General features: G+C 36.8%; 1 long non-coding RNA gene across 1 annotated transcript; it reads right to left on the reverse strand.

Moving 5' to 3' along the window:
• Positions 1–15,497: 15,497 nt before the first annotated feature.
• Positions 15,498–17,211, reverse strand: LOC135295253 (uncharacterized). The gene is made up of 3 exons (XR_010357290.1): positions 16,935–17,211; positions 16,289–16,331; positions 15,498–15,816 (listed from the first exon to the last, which is right to left on the reverse strand). It is a non-coding gene; the product is annotated as an uncharacterized LOC135295253 (long non-coding RNA).
• Between the last annotated feature and the right edge of the window lie 15 nt (positions 17,212–17,226).

The following is a 17,226-nucleotide window of genomic DNA, read 5'->3' on the forward strand; positions in this document are numbered from 1 at the left end:
TGACTTGAAATATAATAGTATTAGTTTTGCCCTTTTCACAGAGATACCATAAGGTGTATTTATTTGTTAGAACATTAAAATTCTTTGCACTACTGACATTTCCACTTCTTGAGTCTATAGCTTACAGCGGATGTCTCACAAAAAGGTTTTTTACCAACAATACCTTAGCATAGAACTGGATCTATGGGGTTCACATATCTCAATATATCAACAATTTTTCCCTTATTCACTAAAATTCCTGTTATTTAAAGCTGTTTTCTGAATACCAAGATATGACTGTCAAAGAAAACTTAATTTCTATTTTTTTTAAATGTTTCCTACCAACAGAATGACATTTGGGAAGTGTTGGGAGTGGGGCAGTTGTGTTTCTCAATTCTTTCTTTTTTCTACTTTTTTTCTTTTTTTCTCTTGTTGCTTTTATAAAAGTACTATCCTTACAATTTTATATTATTATTACAGAGATATTGGATCTTAGTGGAATATTGCAACCACATTGACAGAAATGACAGAAATAACAAATTTGTTACCAAGTTATCTTACTCTAATACTAATTTCTTTATCAAGATTCATTTGACAGTTCCTTTAAATGCAATGTAAGACTACACTTAAAATTTAATTAACTAAAAGTATCTTCTGGCTTACATATATGTACACTTAAATAGAAAACCCTGTTCAACAAAATGTGTCATCTGATTATATACCCATGGTCTGTTTGTGCAATAAAGAAATTAATCAATTTATTTTCTTTAGCTAAATCACAAATAATAACGTAATAGAGCACATATTCATCACTGAAACATGGAGAAAAAATTGGCCCTGAAGGAGTTTACTTACAAGCAGCATTCTATTTGCAAGTTAAGACTGACTTTGCAAAGACCTGTTTGCAGTAGTGGGGTAAGTGGTCAGAATTGTCTAGTGTTCCTTTAAAAAGCTGAAAAATTGGTGAGAGTGATTTAGACAACAGTGATTTAGATAAACAGGAGCCTGGCCCCTCGTTTATCTTACACCTGGCTCAAGCAGGGCCTAACAACTGAGTGATTTCTGGAGAGAAGAGGCTGTCTCTCCACTTGATGATGTTCAAGTGAGGCCCATAACAACACTGCATGTCTGTACCAGCCAACAGCCCCTCTCCTTGCACCCTGAAAAGGACACCTTATTCTAAGTCTGCTTCATTAAGGAGATAAGGCTGTGTACAAAGACCCCCTGGTGAAGGTCAGAGAGCATTTTATTTCCACCTCAGGACATGAAGGAGGACCTAAGTGTTTATCTTACCTCTTTTGTCAACTATAAATTCTGACAGGACCCTCATTAAACCCTATTAACACATTAATTTACATATCCCTTGGGATGCAAATGAAGGGGATTTATTTTATGCTTTATTCCAATAGCCTTAACACAACAGTTTGCTATTAATACAAGAAAGAAGGACTATTACAGGTATGCATCTTGCAAACATCATGTAAGTAGCATCCCCTAATATTAACACATAATATCAACATTGATTTTTATTGTTAAATGTCATACGGCATATGATTACCAGATAACATTGTTGATAAATGGCATAGGAAAATAAATTCAAATCTCATACCTCTTCAGTATGTACAGTATGTATATTGTACATATACATATAACTGTGTATACATATATTTTCTATGTAAGTTTTTGTTGTTGTTGTTGTTGTTTTTTGTTTTTTTCTATAATTTGTACAAAATTCCTTGTCTGGAGCCTGAATCTAAAAAAGAGATTATGAAATGGTACTGAAACCTATACATGGCAACAATTCATCAGCCATATTCTTATTCCAGGAATCTGTAAAACAAAGCATTAATTTCAAAAAGGGACAGTAAATTTGATATGCAATCAAATTTTTTCCTTTTTTTTCAGATACTCTTATATATATTCTTATCTATATTTAATGCATAGTGATGGCCCATAGGCACCTGTTCAGTAGATTTCTAGACCAGAAGCAGAACAAATGTAATAAAAATGGAAATTAACACTGAAAACTGTGCTAATAACTTACTTTTAAAAGTCCTATAACAGAGGCTGCTAAAATATAGAACAATTTTCCAATTACTGCTTTCTGAAAAAGAAATTACTCCTGCAGCAGTCATGGCCGAACGATGAGCAAATATGTTAAGGTAATAATAACACATTGGACTGGTGAACTCTGCTCCCCTTGATTTATAACACAGTAACCACTTATAGTTAAATGAATGCACATGTTGCCTTAGTTCCATTTCGGTATCCTGCTTTGTTAGCCAAATGCCAGGTTGGTTTTTTAAATTCTTCAGTGTTTTATAAAAGCTTCAATCTCATAATTGTTTCAGATGCTTTCTTCATCCTCAGTCTCAGTAATGGCAAATTTGATCCAGTTATTTGACATTACTCAACTATAAAGTTCTAGAATACAAAAGCGTCAAAATTACACCTCAAGATCCAAAAAGCTATTATTTGGGACAACTGAAATAGGTAGTTCTCAGTAGTGTATCTGTCTTCTGTCTACTCTAGAACAAGTTTAACCTCATTTCACTCAGGGCATATACCACGTCATACAGTGGTTTGTTTACTTCAGGGTGAGTATTTTCAAAAAGGCTATTACTGTGGAATAGCTAATACATTATAATTAGTTATTCCAGGGTAACCTACTCATGTCCATAACCTCACTTAGCTGTTCTACAAATCTAAGTCATGTCTATCTACTTATCATTCTAATGTGAGTAAAGTTCTATAGCCTTTGGGACATATTTGAGTACTCTTGTATAATACTTCATTCTTTGAACAAACCCATTGGATTCACTTTAAAGACTCTCAAAGACTTCAATGAGCTGTGAAATTAAGCTCTACCCTTGTACTCTTTTCAATCTGAATTTCATCATGGACATTTGTACAGCTGTTTTGTTGTATGAATGTTTGTGGAAGAGCTTTTAATTCACCTGAATCCCTGATATTCACAGATGAATGACCATATTCATAATCCCACCATATAAGCATGAAATTACTAGCAGACTTTGACAAGGCAAAGTTGAATGAAGGTTGTGCAGGATAGAGAGTCCTTATGATTAAATTCAGCCTCGAGGTTCCCTACAATCCAATTTTTCTACTGTTTTATATGTTCATTTGTTTTAGTTTGTTTTCCTTTTATCCAGGTGAAAATCTGTATGCACTACATACAGCAGAATGTCATGGTTTAGTCCTTACAAATACCCAATATTAATTGTGAAATATTCCTGAAAACCATACAACTGTGTTAGTTTAGAGTAGTTTACAATTTTCCCCATTGGGCTGGGAAAAAAGGTCAAGATTTGAACAGATTTAACCTAAAGACTAAGAAAACAAGAAAGAAGGAATAGATTTGTCTGTTGACAAAATGCCTTACTTTAGGACAGCATTAAGATTTTCAGGGAACACAGTTCTGAGTTTTTGGTGATTTGCCATTACGTGAATGTGTTTGAAGGCCACAGACTGGCACTGCAGTGACGACAATATTGTAATGTTTACCATACCAGCTGAGTGTCCTGCTGGGTCTTAGTCAAAAGCTATGCAGAGAAGACCAGGGATTTCAAGAAATACTGCAGTCAAACCTAGTAACTCTAGCAATAGAAACATTCATGAGAGGAAAGAGAAAAGATGAGTATGCTAATGACAAATGAAAAGAAAGGGAATAAGTAAGCTTGTGCAATAGCACAGCCACTCCTTCCTTCAGCACTCATTACTTACAACTATTCTTTGCAAAGCCTGCTTGTATTTTGTAGTCTAGAAGTGGTGAGGTACTGGATTACAGTAAGATAATCATACCAGGTGAATAAATGGCAGCACATACGAGGTGACCCGGCATGATAAGATAATAAATCCTCTCAGTCTGTCTTAATACATATTAGAAATCCTTCAAGCAATTACAGCTAATGAGAAAATAATTGCGGCTCACAACTGGTCCGGAAGGAAGATGAACAGGGAGACAAAAAAAGGGAGCTCCTATAATAAATACATACTTGGATCAGCTCAGAAATGCAGTGCTAGTTGAATGACTTGTCTGTACTGGTTTGAGCTAAGGTAGAGTTATTTTTCTTTGCAGCAGCTGGTATGGGGCTATGTTTTGAACTTGCACTGAATACAAAGGGATTATAATATAGAGATGTTTTTGTTATTGTTGAGAAGAACCTACTCAGAGTAAAGGCCTTTTCTGGTTTTTGTAGTGCCATACTGGCGAGGAGGCTGGGGTGGCATGGGTGGCTGGGAGGACACACAGCCAGGACAGGTGACCCCAAATGACCAAAGGGACATTCCAGGCCATAGGACATCATGCTTAGTATGTAAATTGGGAAGAAGAAGGAGGAAGTGGGGGATCTTTGCAATGTTTGTTTTCCCAAGTCACCATTGCATGTGATGGGTCCTTACCCATCTGTCTGCCAATGGGAAGTGGTAAATTAATTCCTTGCTTTGCTTGTGTGCACAGCTTTAGCTTTCCTTATTAAACTGTCTTTCACTCAATGCACAAATTTCCTAGCTTTTGCCCTTCCCATTCTGTTCCCAATCCTACTGGTAGGAGACACAGCTTTGTGGTACTTGGTCACTGGCTAGACTTCAACCACAACACTGTCCCAGCAAAATTCAGTACTTTCTGATGATAAACAAAAGAAAATCTAAGAGACAAGCACTTCCACTTGAAAGTCATTCTAAAGGTGGTTTCAGTAGGCAGAAATAGCAAGTTTTGACTCTCTCAGATATATCTTATTCATTATATTTTTTACCATATTTGGCTGAACAGAGAGTAGAAAAAAGTATAAAGATTGATGAAAAAGGTACATAAGTTTGTTTCAGAGAATTTTTGCCTCATTAGAGCCAAAGCTCCCCAGCCACGCACTGTAAAGCTTTTCAGAACAAGGTCAGAAGGGATGATATTAATCCTGACAGAAGTGGATGATTCTTAACAGCAATGTTTAGAAGAGCATTTTCTTATGGGAAATTGATGATCTTCTGGAACCTTCACAGTCTATAAAAAGTTGAGAATATATTTCCTTACACTACTTTGTGTATTGTTGTATCTTTTATTTGTCATTTTTAAATTCAGTGCTCTGTAATGCAATTTTTCCCATCATCTCATATGCCACAGATATTCGTAAACTCATTCTAATGATACTAAAACACTAGGTAACCAGTGTCCCTTTTTTTTTTTTAAGTTAGCATATATTTAGACCAGTATAAAAGAGAACATTGGAGATCTTTGTCCTGGATGTTCAGTTTAGTAACTGGTGATTAATATTTTTCCCATTGCAGTATTACAACATTTTTTTTTAAATTGAAAAATCAATTTATTATAAACTGAAGAAGTATGGTCTGAAATTATATTTGTTGCACACACACATACCCGTCCTTACAATCTGAGAACCCAGACTGTCACCACATTAAATCACATTGAATTATTTATGGCCTTTCATTTCTAAACACAGATTTGAAAGGGTGATCTTTGATATTGATATGTATAGCAAATATACCTGAATATTATAAAATCTTTGAAGGCAGTTTTTGCAAACATTAAATTTAATTAGATTATCTCAGAATACTGAGAGATAATACATGCATGTCATTTGTACTGAAATATTGGCTAGCTTTTCATAGCAGCTTGTGTTGCTACAGTAGGTGTTAGCAAGGCTACCAGCCTGACACCTGCACTAAGCAACAGACTCACTCTAATATAATTTAATAAGATGTCTTTTGTTATTAAACCAAGAATTGTATGTTGCCAGCTGAGGTGGAAAATAGGTCCCAGAGGTTTTTCTCCCTTATTCCATCTGTGGTTATTTTTAGGGGGTTTTAATATTTAAAAGTCTATTACTAATTTCAGCATTGCCCATAGAAACCTGCTTTGTAGTTCTATTGCCAAATTATCCCTTGAAGGCAAGTGCTGTAAATAATTTCTCAGTTCTGTTCCTAGACACTTGCCAAGGTCATTATCTGGCTTTCCCACAGTCCCTGCATTCTGAATTTGATTGTGAGCGGTAACTAAGAAACAGTTATGAGATGCAATCACAAGCTGTGACAGTCTTATCAAAAGCTGAAGATGGTCCCCAAGCACTCTGATGAAGCCAGTGTCTCAGCTGTTCTTGCTTCTCTAATACTTCATTTATCTTTCAAATTGGTCAACGAACAGAGCACCAAGAGCAAACATAAAACAGGCACTATGAAACAGGCATGACAGCCAGCAAGAAAGGAGGCTCCAGGAAAAAAATTGTATGGAGCTGATTGTAGAACTCCAACATTTAGTTTCTAACCAGCAATATTTTTTTCTTGTGTTCTTATACTTTGTTTCATCTCTCATAATGTCAAAAATCTGACATATCATTTAAAAATTTAGATAATTATTTCCTGACAAGTCTCTCTTGAGTTCAGCTGATGAGGCCCTCTACAGATAGACTGGAACAGCCTCACATTCACAGGGCCTGATCCACATAGAGGATTTTAACTACCCTGAAATCTGTTGGACGGTCAACATAACAGGACATAAAAAATCAATGAGATTCCTGGAATTCATTTATGAGAACTTCCTTCTCCAAGAGACACAGGAGCCAACAAGGAGAGGTGTTAGGCTGGACCTTGTTTATGCCAAAAAGGAGGCCTGGTGGGAAATGGGAAGCTCAGTGGCAGTCTTGGCAGCAGCAACCATGAAATGGTAGAGCTCAAGATCCTTATATTAGTAAGGAGAGCATATAGCAAGCTTTTTACACTGGATTTCAGGAGAGCAGATGTTTGCCTCTTCAGGTGGAGGTGCTTGGTGGAGGCGCTTGGTGGAGTATCACGGGACTAAGAAAGCTGGTTAATATCCAAGCATCGTTTCTTTCAAGCTCCAGATCGGTACATCCCAATGATGCAAGCAAAGGGGGAAAGAGAATTGTATGAATGAGCAAGGAGCTTCTGGCTAGATTGAAACAGAAGAAGCTTACAGACTGTAAGAAAAGGGACAGGCAACATGGGAGGAATTAGGAACATTGTCAGAGTAGACAGGGATGCAATGAGGAAGGCTAAGGTCAGTTTGGAATCAAAAGTGGTAAGTAATGTAAAAAACAAGAAGGGATTCTTCAAATACATAAGTAGAAAAGGAAAGACTAGGGAAAATGTGGTCCCACTACTGGATGAGGAGGGTACCTTGTTGATGAATACAGCAAAACCAGAGTTACTGAATGCCTTCTTACATTTGTTCATAAGGCCAACCCTTAGGAATCTCAGCCCCTAGAGGCAAGAGAGAAAATCTGGAGAAAGGAAGATTTTCCTTTGTTCAAAGCAGATCAGATTAGAGTTCATTTAGACAGATCCACGGGTTTCAATGGGAAACACTTAAGAGTGCTAAGGGAGACAGCAGATGTTATTGCTAAGCTGCTCTCTGTCATCTTTGAAGAGTTGTGGAGAATGGGTAGAGGACTGGAAGAAAGCTAATGTTACTCCATTCTTATAGAAGGTCAAGAAGTATAACTCAGGAAATAGCAGGCCAGTCAGCTTCATTTCATGTGATGGAACAATTCACCCTGGATAAAATCTCTAAGCCTGTAGAGGAAAAGAAAGTTATCAGGTAGTTCATATGAATTCACTAAGGAGAAGTCATGCTTGAGTACTCTGATAGACTTCAGTGATGGAATGGCTGGCAGGGTAGATGACTGGAGACCAGTGGAGATGTTATCAACCTTGACTTCAGCAAGGCTTTTGACATTGTTTCCCATAACATCCTGAGAGGTAAACTCAGGGGCTGTGTTAGATGAGTGAGCAGTAATGTAGTTTGAGAACTGAACGGCAGAGCTCAGAGGGTTGTGATCAGTGGCACAAAGTCTAGTTGAATGTCTGCAGGCAATGATGTTTTCCAGGGATCAGTATTGGGTTTGATCTTATTAAATTAATTTATTAATGGTCGGGATGAAGGGGCAGGGTGTACTTTCAGCAATGATGATAGAATCTGTGAGGAGCATCTTATATACCATTCAGCAATATCTGGACAAACTGAGGAGTAGGACAGAGAGAAGGAGCATAATGAAGGTAGGTAAAGACAAATACGAAGACTTAGGAAGTAATAATCCCATGCAGTAATACAGTTTAGGGCTTGACCAGCTAGAAAACAGCTTGGGGGAGGATGATGTGGGAATCCCGGTGGACAACAAGTTAACCAAGAGCCACCAATGTGCTCTTGTTGCAAAAAAAGGCCAGGGCTGCTGTAGGAAGAGTGTAGCAAACAGGTCTGAGTGAGGTGGTGAGGTTGCTTCTGGAATCCTTTGTCCATTTCTGGGCTGCCCAGTTCATGAAAGACAAAGTGGGTTCAGCAGAGGGCTAAAAAGATGATTAGGAGGCTGGAGTACCTCACTTACAAGGAAAGCTGGGCTTGTTTGCCCAGAGAAGAGATGACTGAGAGGGGATCATTATTGTAAAATATACAAATATTTTAAAAGTGGGTATCAAGAAGATGTTTACAGTGGTGCCCAGGCACATACCAAAACAGGAGGTTCCATCTGAATATAGAAAAAACTTTAAGGATAACTGATCAACAGAATAGGCTCACCAGAGACAGTGTGGAATCACCTTCACTGGAGATGTTCCAAACCCAGGTGGATGTGATCCTGTTTAACCTGCTCCAGGTGAACTTGCTTTAGCAGAGGGATTAGACTAAATGAATTCCAGGCATCCTTTCCAACCCCAACTGTTCTCTGAATCTGTGCAACATGAGTTTCAGGATCAAAATGATTGTGGTGTAAAGCTTTCCTTGTTTTATGTACTTTTATGGTGAAAAAGCACACCAAAACTGTAGTATCAGAGGTATCTCATCTATGAAAGTCACAGATTTGCCTGCTGTAAATGTAGGACAAAACCATATAATGTAGTTGTGCTGTTGGACACCTAGTTGTACTCTGAAAACGAACCATAAGTGTGAATGTGCACTTTAGATCCTAAAGTTTAGGAACACAAAAGGAGATACAACTGCAGTTATTCAAGTTCATATATTAAGTATATGACAGAATCTTTAGCAGAACCCAGCTTTCACCACCACATCCTGGCATCCTGCAACCCCTCTGACTTTCAGTAATAATGTTTTTTAAGTCTGGGTACTCAGCCTCCACAGATTGACAAGGTGAAAATTAAAATGCTTTGCAAGCTCCTGACATTAAGGGTGAAATATGGTCCCAGCAGAAAGAAAAGAATGTTTACCCCATTTGAAATGTTCACTTCAAGAAGAGACAAAACGGGAAAGATAAAAGGAGAAAAAATGTCAAGAAGGAAAAGAAAAAAAAAAAGAAGAGACGGAGGAAGGAAGGAAGGAAATAGAAAGACCAAAAAATTTAAATTTTTAAAGCTGATAAGAAATGCATTACTTTTTTTTATTTCTTTTAGTGAATAAATTATGTATGAAGTATTTTAGTAATAGGCCACTTTCCATTCAAAAGCTACATCTCTAAAATTAAATTAGAGTCAAACCATATTCCTAGGAGCTGGAACTTGTTTGTGCATATTGTTAAATTTTTAAGGTAGGATCTCACATAGTTTTTTGTCTCAAGTACTAGTCAATAGGCTTCTAAACAACTTCTGATCACAACTATAGGTGTACCAAAGTAGAGGAAGCTTGCCACTTACTGAATAATCATTTTGCATACAGACATCTTTTTTTAAAAACATGCAATATCATTATATAAAATAAATAGTATATAGAGTAAAATTATATTCAATCCTAATTAAGGGTTTTTTTGAGAATTTAGTTTAAAAAAATAAATTAAAGCACCAAACCAATACCAGAATCACATCAGGAAAAGTTTTCATTTGCATTCACCCATTACTCAAATTGGAGTTGCAAAGTAATTACTTCTGTTTCAAGAACCATTTTAATATAACAGGTGTGGATTATTCATTTCATCATTTTAACCAGACATTTAACCAAAAATAATTTATACAAGGAACAAAAAATATTTTGTACCTCTGTGCATTACTTTGAGCCTAATTATAATTATTTCAGTAAAAGTATATCTAAGCAATTTCATAATACAGTTAGATAATTATTTATGTGTGAGTTTAAAGTATCACATCTTCCACATGATATTTCTTACACACTATAAAAATATAAATTTTAAAGACATATAGCATATTTATAATTTGAATATTCACATAGAAATCATACATTTGACATGGTTCAGAGTTTGCGTTAATTTGTTTCTTTCTATTTTAATTTCTTTTAATTTCTTCTCTTTTTTTAAAATTAGATATACTTTTATTCACTGAAAAGTACAATTTTAAACCACTTGAATTAATAAATTCATAAAACATTTCTCTCTATAAACAAGCAACGAATATAAAAAGAACTGTAAAAAATGCAAAAATTTTTAATTGAGTCATATTAATTTTAAAAAGAGAGTCAAAAATGGTCACACATACAAAAGGGAATCTTTCCTGTTTCAGTACAACACTGAACTCTCTCTTAACTAACATTCCCTTATGAATCTTTGTTCCTTCTTTACCAGTTCAGATGTTCCCCCATGATACACACACACCAAAAAAAAGCTGTAGGCAAAAAAAAAAGGAAAGCAAACAATCAAAAAACAAATCACACACATCTTTGATAAGTAATTCTACAGCTGCATATGAAGAAAGCTGTGTGGTTGATTTCATGTTGTATGCTGTGTACGCTGTATTTTAATTTGATTTGTCACTCAGGGTTTCATTGCCCTTCTACCCCTTCTGGTTAGTAAGCACTGATGAAATCATATTACAAAAGGTAGTAAACAGTAATGGGAATTTTTTATTATCAGTTAGAAATCTCGTGATTCAGACTCAGTCTAGCCTTCAAAGATTTTCCAGAGTGGTTGTGGCAGCTAGAATTGTTAATTAAAAAAAAAAAAATTACTCCTAAATTAGAACAGCTACTGCCTACAACTAATACCAGCTCCAAGTCCATAACTTTGATGTAAGTTATACTGACATGAACTCTTTTGCAGTCACATACTCAATTATCTTGCCTTCACCTCTCTTGGCTGACTGACAGGAGCAGCCTTTCTCCAAACAGGCTTAGCTGGCATAGTTAAACAGTGTGAAGCACCTAATTTTCATAGTACCACAGAATCCCTCAGTTTGGAAAAGACCTCTAAGACCATTGAGTCTAACTATTAACCCAGCACCTCCATGTTAACCTCTAAACCATGTCCCCAAGTACCACATAAACATGCCTTTTGAATGCTTACAGGGATGATGAGTCCACCATTTCCTTGGATAGTGCAATCAAGTGCCAGATCTCCATTGGTTTCAGTTAATTTATTCCTAATACCCAAGCTAAACCTCCTCTGGTGCAACTTGACACCATTTTTTCTTGTATCACTTGTACTTGGGAAAAAAGACTGACCCCCTCTTGTTACAACCTCCTTGCCGGCAGCTGTAGAGAGTGATAAGGTCCCCCCAGGCCTCCTTGTCTCCAGGCTAAAAAACCCAGCCCCCTCTATCAGTGCTCATAGGACTCCTTATGCTCCAGACCCTTCACCAGTCCTGTTGTCCTTCTCTGTTCATGTCCCAGCACCTCAATGTCTCTGTTTTGGAGTAAGGGACCCAAAACTGAACAGAGTATTCAAAGTGTGACCTCAACAAATGAGTTTTCATTTGCTCCTTCTTTGTACGGAAAAGAGAGGAAGGTTAGTTTCTCCTCAGTTTTAATTCTTGGGGGGGGGGGGGGGGGGTTGGAAGGGAAGAGGTGTTTTTGAATAATTATCCTTGTTACCTCCTTGGTTTCTATTAACATTTTTGGTCATAGTAATTATTCCCTAAAAATTGTTGTGTTTCTTTCAATGACTATTTTTTTTTATTGAAATAAAGAAAATATAAAATTGACAGATTGTGTCTGCTTCTTCAGGACATTGGCTCTCACCATTCTATTAGTTTGCAGTTTGGGTCTTTAACTTCATTCAGCATTTTTAGCAAATATTCAGGCATCTCAGTGGTTGTATCAAGATTAAAAAACATAGTGCTTCTTCAGCTTTACTAACTCCAATATATCACTGAAATACCTCTTTCCTAAGTTGTGCTAGTGCTGGTGTTGTCCCACAGTAGTTTACCACTAATGTCTCAAACTCATTAATATTGAACAAGATTAATGGTCTGTTTTCACTGGGGATTTACTTTGTCAGGAGTTCCTTCTGACATGCTGCACATTTAAACAACAATTCCTCCTTGCTTTCAGATCTATGCTAGGGGATCCCATGTCCCATTTCAGTATTTGTATCCAAACCTTGACTGAATGGTAACTTTGTTCAATGCTCTAAATCGAAAGCTGCTGAAAGAATAGCCTGCTTTTGCTACTCTTTAATAGCACAAAACTAGTGCCTTCAAAAACTCTCATCTAGCATTAGTATAACCAGAAAACTGCTTCAATGCATGGATCAAATTTTGCCCTAAAGCAAGAAATAACTATGATTTGGGAATTCGCAAAAGGACTATGAAAGAATAAGACATTTAATATGCCAGAGAAATTTATGGCTAATTTTGAGATCAACATGACTGGATATCACTCTAGGAACAAGAAACAAGCTTCAGTGGTTCTATGAAAAGGGGTACAATCAGGACGGTATACACTTCCATTTTATGAGAAGCAGCCCAGCTTGCTCTGAACAGCTCGATGCAAATGCCTCTATGAAGTGTGCTATTACCCCAGAGTGAAAAACAGTAAATTCAATGCAAAACTGTATAAGCAATCTTACCTATCATCCAGATACAAAAATTATTATAGAAAGCATGACCCACATCATAGATAATTTTCTACACACTTAATAGGCACAAAGAATAAATATAATGGTACTAAAAATTTACATAGAAAATAAATATTCTATCCTGCTAAACTTGAGAAGTTTTACCAGAAAGATGTCTGATATATATTGAATGAAACTAACAAGATCTCTCTCCACAGAATAATGGCTACTCAGTCAGGGACCTTTTTCTTCTCACATTTTTCATGAGTAATAAAACTGAGCTTTCATTTCCTAGAAATGCAAATAGTCTATGAAATTTTTGACCAAGGGAAGTCCACCTGCATTCTTTCTTAGACACGCTATATTCATTGATTATCCACTTTCTGATACATGATACAGAAAGAGTTTTCTTTTACAGCAAGAAGTTTTTCATAGTGAGGTCTGAGTAAAACACTCCCTTTGACAGTCTGGGATAATGTCATTACCTAAAAACAGTACAGTACACCATCACCCCACTTCTTCAATAGGAGAATAAAATACAGTAATACAGTGACAATTTGGAGAAGCATGAAGATTCAAGTAGTCACCATGATTTCCCTAGAAATATTAGTGAAATAAGGTAATGATCTATTACAGAAGTAATATTTGCTTTCTAAAGGGAAGAAATGAGAAGTTTAATATGTAATTTTATATGCAATTTCTGGGGAAGTTCATTGAATTTTTTACCAATCAAATCACAGTAGAATATGATATCAAAAAATTCTTAGACCACCTTCCCCGCACACCTTCCTTCCTCAAATCATCTTTAGTCCCTAAATTCTCTACCTTTCCCTCCCCACCCAGCACTGCAGTGAGATGGGGAATGGGGCCTGCAGTCATCCCCTTCCCCTTCATGGGGAGGACTCCTCACACTCTTCCCCTCTCCACTGTGGGCTTCCCAAGAGTTCACATCCTCCCTCACAGGGACACATCCTCCAGTGTGGGCCCTCCATGGGCTGCAGGTGGATCTCGGCTCCATCACAGACCACACAGGGCTGCAGGAGAATCTCTGCTCTCACACTTGGAGTACCTGCCCCTCCTTATTCACCAGCCTCGCTGTTTGCAGGACTGCCTTTTTCACATGTTCTCAGTCCTCTCTGTTCAGCTGCAGCTGCCGAGGTTTTTTGCCCCTCCTAAATCTGCTATCCCAAAGGCAGTACCACCATCACAGCTTGGCTTGGCGTTGGCCAGTGGTGGGTCCATTCTGGAGCCAGCTGCCTTTGAATCTGTCAGACATGGGGGAACCTTCTGGCAGCTTCTCACACAAGGCACCCCTGTACTCAAAAGGGGATGTTACCAAAACCTGGTCACACAAACACAATTATTACTCAAGTGTGGAATGTTGAAGCCAAGATATGCAGAAACCATTGTTCCTCCTATGAGATGGATGAGTGAAAGCCTATCTACACACATAGGTAATTAATCCCTTAATTTCAATTTTTTTTTTTCATGGTTCACATGCAAATTGTGAAGTTTGCCTCTGTATTTGCCATACTGGATGTTTAAGAAAAATATAAAACTCAAACTGAAAACAAAACCAAATCTGTTTGCTGCTCTCAGTGGCACGCCCTCTCAATTTTCTGTTCTACACAAAAAATATTTTATTTTCCGAGGTAGCCTGAGTGATAGGTGCATAATTTTCTACAGTAATCTCAAAACAGGCACCTAATATTTTTCTGCCACTACTAAATGACTTCGGATTTATGCCTGTCTGCCTCTCCATAGTCTTTCCCAGGTTTTCAGGTGTCATGTTCTGATAGAAATCATGTTACCTCCTCAGTGTCCAATTCCAGCTATATTCATATTAATTGCAGTAGGAGCTATCTCCACTACTGCATTAGTATTTCATCCTTGTTGTACTCTTTATTGGTTAATCACAACTGTAAGACTGTCCTGACATGGACCATTGCCCAATTCATTTATCTTTTTATGATTAATTTGTAAAACCATAGAATCACAGAATGTCTTGGGTTGGAAGGGACATTCTTTCCTAAAAAAATCTAAAATTACTTATTTACCATTTGGTGTTTATTTTTTTTACTTCTACGTTTAGCTATAGGTTCATTACCATAGTCCACATTTTTCCAGGTTTATTACAAACATGTGGAAGATGTCACATACTTTTAATGAACCTAAGAAATCTATTTTGTTTGGGTTAATTGTCATGTTTGGTTTGCTTTTTTTTTACTTCCAGCATTGTGACATGTTTCATACAGCTGCACTTCTATTCCTGGGCCATGCTAGCAGCATTTGTATCAGTCTTAGATTTTAAAGGCTTTGATTTACATTAATCCTTAACCAGCAGCTGCCATGCCTACAAGTATCCTTTTTTTCTTGTACAAGTCTGCAATATACCTGCATCCCCTTGTGCTCAGTCAGATCATTGATCTGAACATAATTGAAAAGAAAGAGAAAGACATAATAATAATAATAATAATAATAATAGTATAACACTATTCTTTTGAGTAAATATTTCTCATCAGTAAATTACACATTTCATAATTTTAAAAAAGTACTGTGTCCTCATAGAGAAAATTTGTCTTTTCTTTTCTATAAAAGAATTAAGTAGATTTGCTATATACTCATATTTGATATAATCAAATATGATTTTGTAGTTTGCATTCTTTGTAGACATCAGTAGTGGAATCTAAGGATTAATAAATACAACCCAAAACGCAAGTTTAACTCAGTCCAGGATAGGTCCCCAAATTGGAAATGTGGTCTTTATCTTGTTCTCAATGTAAAGAAATGTTTAGGATATTTTTCTAAATTTTTTTTTATTAAGTCAGTTTCTTAAATTGATACAATTTTTTCTGTCTTTAGTTCTATGCACAATAAGCCATAAAGACTGAGAAAGGAAAGTAGATTTGGATGGCCCAGAAGTTCCCATAGCATCCAGAAGGATACAATTAAAAATCTTGTGATCTGGATGTGGCTTGAGAGCCAGTTTGGCCTTCTTTTAGGCAGCGTGAAAGAGCAGAGCAGTTGTGAAACTGTATTGGCTTCACAAGGCTTCCTGGTGAGAATTTTCCAAACTCCATAGAATGTCTTGATTAGTGCTTGATCACGCTGTCCACATTTCCAACTAAAACAACATCCAAGAGTCACACAAACAGAGAAAATAGATAAAGTAGTTACAACGCAGATTCCTAAACTGGTTGCTCTGTGATAGAATGTCTTTAATATACTTTAAGAGATATGACAAACAGAAAATTCAGGTATGAAAGCTTTTCTTTCCATTGAAAATACAGTGCACATGCTAATAATTTAATATTTAAGTTAAAGGCACACACTTCCTGCAATATTCTTGCTAGATCTAGAACAAATCTACAGAAATTAGCAGAGATATGAAATTTTAAGAAGGCAATTGGTATACTTTATTTATGGATATATTAGGATAATGATAAGATAAATAACAAAGGAAATAGGAACAGGAAATATCCCCTCTTTGTTCTTTTGCAGTAACACAAAAAGCAATGAAGAGAAAAATCCAGTTTTCAAAAGATTGGTGTTTTTCTTAAAGCTATGTAAATAATTTATGGAATGCAGTTATTTACCTTTCTCTCTCTACATCTGGCTGTATTGCTATCTCTGTCTTCACTAAGACAGTAAAATAAAAATTAAAATATAGCAATCCTTGTTACCATCACACAGAATGATAATTTACAATTTAGATTTCAACAAAGCAAAAAAAAAAAACAACTTTTAATTTTTACCATAAAAAACTGATCAGTCAATTATTTGGTATCAAATAAAACTCATATTTTAAATCTTTCTAATTTTGCTTAATGGGGGATTCAGGAGTGAAAAACTGGCTAAAGGGCAGAGGCCAGTGTTGTGAACAAGTTTACATCTGTCTGGAACCAGCCAGCAGTGGTGTTCAAGTTTGATTTTAGAGACAGTTTTGGTCAATATTTCTATCAGCAATATGGATGCAGGAGTTGAACACACCATTAGAAAGTTTGCATCAAACTGAGAGGTGCTCTATGGATGGGACCATTGAGCTACGATTAATGGGATAAAATATAGCAGGTCTAAGTGCCAAATTCTGGATCTGGGATGGAATAATGCTGGATACAAGTAGAACTGGGGGAGGAGCAGCTGGAGAGTAATGCTGCAAAAAGGGGTCTGGAAGTGCTAGTCAACAACAGGCTCAGCAAGAGCCAGCAGGGAGCCTGGGCAGCCAAGAGGGCAAACCCCCACCTTGGGTGCATCAAACAGAGCATCACCAGCCACTCAGAAGATGTGATTATTTCACTGCATTCAGCATTCCTGCTGCCTCAGTTTGAGTGCTGTGTGCAGTTCTGCGCTGCATAATTTAACCAGGCAGTGAATGTCCTTAAATGCATCCACAGGAGAGCAACAAAGCTAGTGAAGAGGCTGGCTAGGAGGACTAGGACTAGAGTCCTAGGAGGACTGAGGACTCTCAGTTTGTGTAGTTTGGAGGAAATGAGGCTGAGGTATTAGGGAGCTGGAAAGACATAATGATAACCAA

The sequence above is a fragment of the Passer domesticus genome, chromosome 2, assembly GCF_036417665.1.
Source record: "Passer domesticus isolate bPasDom1 chromosome 2, bPasDom1.hap1, whole genome shotgun sequence".
In the NCBI taxonomy this organism is placed as follows: Eukaryota; Metazoa; Chordata; class Aves; order Passeriformes; family Passeridae; genus Passer; species Passer domesticus.